Raw genomic sequence first — 5474 nt, 5'->3', positions numbered from 1 at the left:
ATAATGAAACATGGACTATTGTACCGTTGTTTGTTGATGCATACACAATGGGATGTGAATGGGTCTATAAGGTGAAGTTGCATGCAAATTGGACCATATAAAGATAAAAAGCTAGGTTAGTGGCTAAAAGCTATAGTCAAAAGGGTGATTTTGACTATACTAAAACATTTAGTCCAGTAGCAAAACAAACAATAGTTAGAGTATTCTTGGCTTTGGTAACATCTCAAGGTTGGCATTTTTCCCAATTATAGGTATCAACAATGCATTCCTTAATGGTGAGCTTGATGAAACAATGTATATGGACTTACTGCAAGGCTATGAGGTCAAAGGGGAATATCCACCAAATTGCAAACTTGTTTACAACCTTAAAGAGTCCTTGATTGGGTTTAATCAGGTCTTAAGATAATTGAATTCCAAATTCACACAATCTTTAATGAATTTTGGTTTTTAATAGTCAAAAAATGACTATTCTTTATTAACTAAAGTGAACAAAATTGGAGATTTTATAGCTTTAATGGTGTATATAGATGACATTGTGATTGGAAACACATTGATGTAGCAAAATGAAGTGAAAATTTTTCTAAAGTCATAATTTAAGCTCAAAGACCTAGGCGCACTCAAATATTTCTTAAGATTGGAAGTTGCAAAATCAACTAGAGGTATTTTCATTTTTCAAAGAAAATATACTTCAAAATTAATCAATGAGTGGGGATTTCTAGGTGCCAAACCAATCTCCACACCTATGGACTATATCACAAACTCACAAAGGATGATGGTGTTGAGTTGTTAACAAATATTACTAGTTATAGATAATTTGTTGGCTGGTTACTATAATTGACATTCACTTGACCAAACATTGCATATGCATTACGATGTTTGTCTCAATTTATGGATAGGCTTAGTGCTATTCATTTACAAGCTGCTCATAGAGTTTTGACGTACTTGAAAAATGCTCTAGAGCATTTTTAGTGATAGTGATTAAGCTAGTTGTAAAGACAATAGGAAGTCCATTATTGGTTTTGGTGTATTTCTTGGCAGCTCACTTGTTGGTTGGAAGTCCAAGAAATAGTCTATGGTGGCTAGAAGGTCCACAAAAGCTTAATATAGGGCCATGGCAATAGCCTGTCATGATTTAATATGACTTTTGTATTTGTTGAAAGACTATGGAAGCAAGCATGGTGCAGTCAATATGTTCTGTGACAATCAATCTACAATGCATATATGCAAAAATCCTATCTTCCATGAAAGGATTAAACATATAGAAATTGATTTTAAATTTATAAAGGAGAAAGTCTTAGCTATTATTGTCAATCTATAATACATTTCAACCAAAGAATAGATTGCAAACTTATTTACAAACGCTTTGCATCCGACATGGTTTAAAGCTTTGATGAGCAAGATGAGCATCACCAACATACGTATTATTATTCTGATGTTAATAGATAGGAAAGCAAAGGTTATTCTAGTCTTTATAATGTTTTAAGTTTGTTAAAATCTGTGACAAAACTGATCAGAGTATTATGGTAATTTTTCTTAACATTCATATGGTCTATATAGGCATGTATTTAATTAAAAGAGATAAAAAAAATTACAAAAACTTCAATCCAATTCTCTTCTCAATTTTCTCTACAATCTTTAATAAAAAGAAAAAGTAACTATTGAACCTTAGTGTTAGAATAAAAATTTTGACAAAAACCATTTCTTGAGAGTTACGAGTGAAGAACTTATACAATTTTACTTTGAAATTATTGAAGAATGAGATTTGACTTGAAGAACTAGATTCAGTTATTCTCAACAGTTTTTTAATTTATTAGTTAATATTAGTTTATTTTCTCTTTTACAATTATTGTTATGTTGAGTCAGTTATTGTCATGTTTGGTAATGGGTTTGTATTATGAAGTAGGTGGTTATGTAAGACATAGATATTGCACAGTTATTTTTCTTTACATGTTATTTTATTTTATTATTATTTTCTCTCTCCTGTAAATGTATTTATAAGTGTTATTGTTAAATGAAAAGACTGTAGAGAGACTTTGTATTCAATTATATTTTCTCTCACATTTTATCTTTCTCTAGTTCTCTAGTTTTATCCTTCATCATTTAATAGATAATAGTCTGCAAATAAAACAAAACCTTTGAGATTTTCAACATGGTATCAAAGATCCAAAGAGGATCTTAAGGGACCAAGAAAGAAATTGATAATTTTTTCTACAAATCTCCATTCTCAAGCTTCTTAAAATAATTGTGGTTTTCTCAAGTTTTAATGCCGTTACTCTACTTGTGTTTACAGGAAAAAAATTATGACATTTGGGCTGTTAAGATGAAGGCGTATCTTAAAGCTTTCGATTTATAAGAGGTTGTGGATGTGGGAAATGAGCCACCAAAACAAAGACCCAACCCCATAATGGCACAGATGAAGCAATACAATGAGGAAGTGGCAAAAAGATTTAAAGTTCTCTCCATCATCCATTCAGTTGTATCAGATACTATTTTCACAAGAATAATGACTTGTCAATTGCTTAAGGATGCTTGGGATTGCCTGAAGGAGGAGTTTCATGGCAACGAGAGGACTCGTCAAATGCAAGCCCTGAATCTATACAGAGAATTTGAGATTTTACGGATGAAAGATGATGAGAGCATCAAAGAATACTCAGATAAGATTCTGAAGCTAGTGAACCAACTTAGACTCTTTGATAAGAAGTTATCAAATCGTAGGATTGTCAACAAAATTTTAGTGAGTTTACCAGAAAAGTTTGAAGCAAAAATTTCTTCACTTGAGGACTCTAAAGACCTTTCTCAACTTTCAGTGACAGAACTTGTAAATGCTTTACAAGCTCAAGAATAAAAAGGGGCCATCACAATGATGATGCAATTGAAAATGCTCATATAGCAAGGACCAAGGATTTTTGAATTGGTGATAACAACCTAAGAAAGAGAGACAAGGAATGGAGAGATGATTATGGGAACTCAAACAAACCAAGTAACAAGTTTTTCCCATGTCAATATTACAAAAAGAGTAATCATACTCCAAAATTTTGTTGGCACAAGCCTAATGTGAAGTGTAGGTCTTGTAACCAACTTGGTCATGTAGAGAAAGTTTGCCAATCCAGGGGCAATCATGCTGATGAGAAGGCAACAATAGCTGAAGAAACTGATATGGTAGAAGTTCAATTGTTCATGGCCAAGGTTTCTAATAATGAGAAGAAAAACACATGGCTCCTTAATAGGGATGTTTCAATCACACAACAAAATCAAGTTGTGGGAGTTCATCAAGTCAATCTCAAGGAGGTGTGTTGAAGAATGAGATTTGACTTGAAGAACTAGATTTAGTTATTCTCAGCAATTTTTTAATTTATTAGTTAATATCAGTTTATTTTCTCTTTTACAGTTATTGTTATGTTGAGTCAGTTATTGTCATGTTAGTTAGTGGGTTTGTATTGTGAAATAAGTGGTTATGTAAGACATAGATATTGCACAGTTATTTTCCTTTACGTGTTGTTTTATTTTCTTTTATTTTTTTCTCTCTTGTAAATGTATTCATAAGTGTTATTATTGAATTAAAAGACTACAGAGATGTTATTATTGAATGAAAAGATTACAGAGAGATTATGTATTCAATTATATTTTCTCTCTCATTTTATCTTTCTTTGGTTCTCTAGTTTTATCCTTCATCATTTTAGCAAATAATAGTCTGCAAATAAAACAAAACCTTTGAAATTTTCAGCAAAAATACAAGAAATAAACCTCATTTATAAGAGGGAAAAAAAAGGAAAAAATAGTCTAGTTTTAGTAGTTGCTTGGTCTAAGAGTTGAAGCTTAAGTTAATGAAACAGCCAATACAAATGCACTTGCTTATAAGTAGGCTCCTGGCGAGGCTCTTCCAAAAGTCTCAAATCATATGGAATTGTTGTAACAGCAAAGTGCACTAATTCTGGTTAAGGACCTAGGACCCTAGGGATTAGCATAAACCATGGACAAGCATCAACAAGGGTCCAAATGGAAATCTCATAGGTCCACAACAAGCAAAGGTGAAAAGGCCACCCACTAACCACATAGAGATCGTACAGGGAGACAGACACAGAAAATTTTCAGTTTTGAACTTTTAGTTGTTCACCACTTGCATTTCCATGCAAGCGGGCATTGTTTGTTAATCCCCAAGTAGAAACGCCAAAAGATCCACAAGGGGTTTGGTTAGAATTTTTGTTTCAGGTGCCAATAGAACTTGCTGGCTAGGCAGGTTCGGTCCTCCGCTGCAAAAGCCTAAATCATCATCTGAAAAGATGAATGACTACTATGATTAAAGCTATAAATTAACTACTATCTGGGGGGTATAATCTGCCCATTGACCTTGTTTCAATCTTAGTTTTTTCCCATTGATGTCACCAATTTGACTCGCTTTAAAGAAAGCCCATTTTCAAATCAAAGTTTTATTGCTGCAACTTGTTTTCTAGTGCCAACAAGCTAAAGATGTGAAAGGGACATAACAGATGAATGATGTTAATTAATACTGAATGAGTCTCTAAGAAAAGAAATGGTGAAAAGCAACACTTTTCTATAAATCTTCCCTTACCAAGGAGTCATTTCTGTTTCAATCAATTTTCTTCATGCAAAAGTTATCTCCTGAGAGGTGAAGGAATTCCCACCCAAAAGAATATATAATATGCTTTTTTGTTAGAAGAAGTTAGGTCCATCAACATACACGTGCAGCATCTATGTGTGTTCACTCATTACTTTATGATGAGATTCCAGATAGCCTAAACCGACCCCTCTATCTTCAATTTGTTTGTTTCCTCTTTCTTTCTTTCTTTTTTTATATTTTCCTTCAAGAGCAAAGGAAAGCAAGTTGCTCCAATTTGTTAATGAAACTGAGAACAATGGGGTTTTGGTTAGAAACACAGCTGCACCACACAATTCCCATGCTTTAAGCTTCCATTAATGAGGACAAAATTCACGCAACCAAATTCTTTAAAGTGAAGTACTACCCTGATTCAGAATTATACAAGAAACCCATTGTAGAATAAACAATTAATGGTTCACATGAATATTCTACAGCATCCATTAGTGTTCTGGCTCTACCAAAGTAAAATTCAGATGAGAACTGAACGTGGGAAACACAACACAAACAGCAATGTAAGTGGGTTCCTTTGTTTCTTTTTTTTTTTTTTCTTTTAATTAGATGTCAGTAAAGTTTTTTTTGCTTTTTAGGTCTCACCACTCTAACAATCTTGGCATTGGCTGCAATCCCATAGCTTAACCAGCTGTAGAAAGCTGTTAAATTCTACTGTCACTGGATAAAGTCATACCAAAGGAGCCAGCCAATCACTGACTAAATGTTTTACTCAAAGAATCAGTACGAAGTTTAGAAAATTACAGTATCAGATTCATGAATGACTTCTAAGTGTCACAGGATGCATTTGGACATTGAAGCACCCCTTTCCCTTATTCTGAAGCAGGCAACTTATAACTGTGTAGAT

The sequence above is a fragment of the Theobroma umbraticum genome, unplaced genomic scaffold, assembly GCF_002168275.2.
Source record: "Theobroma umbraticum cultivar Fairchild unplaced genomic scaffold, ASM216827v3 scaffold_86.0, whole genome shotgun sequence".
Lineage (NCBI taxonomy): Eukaryota > Viridiplantae > Streptophyta > Magnoliopsida > Malvales > Malvaceae > Theobroma > Theobroma umbraticum.
This window is presented reverse-complemented; position numbering follows the sequence as displayed.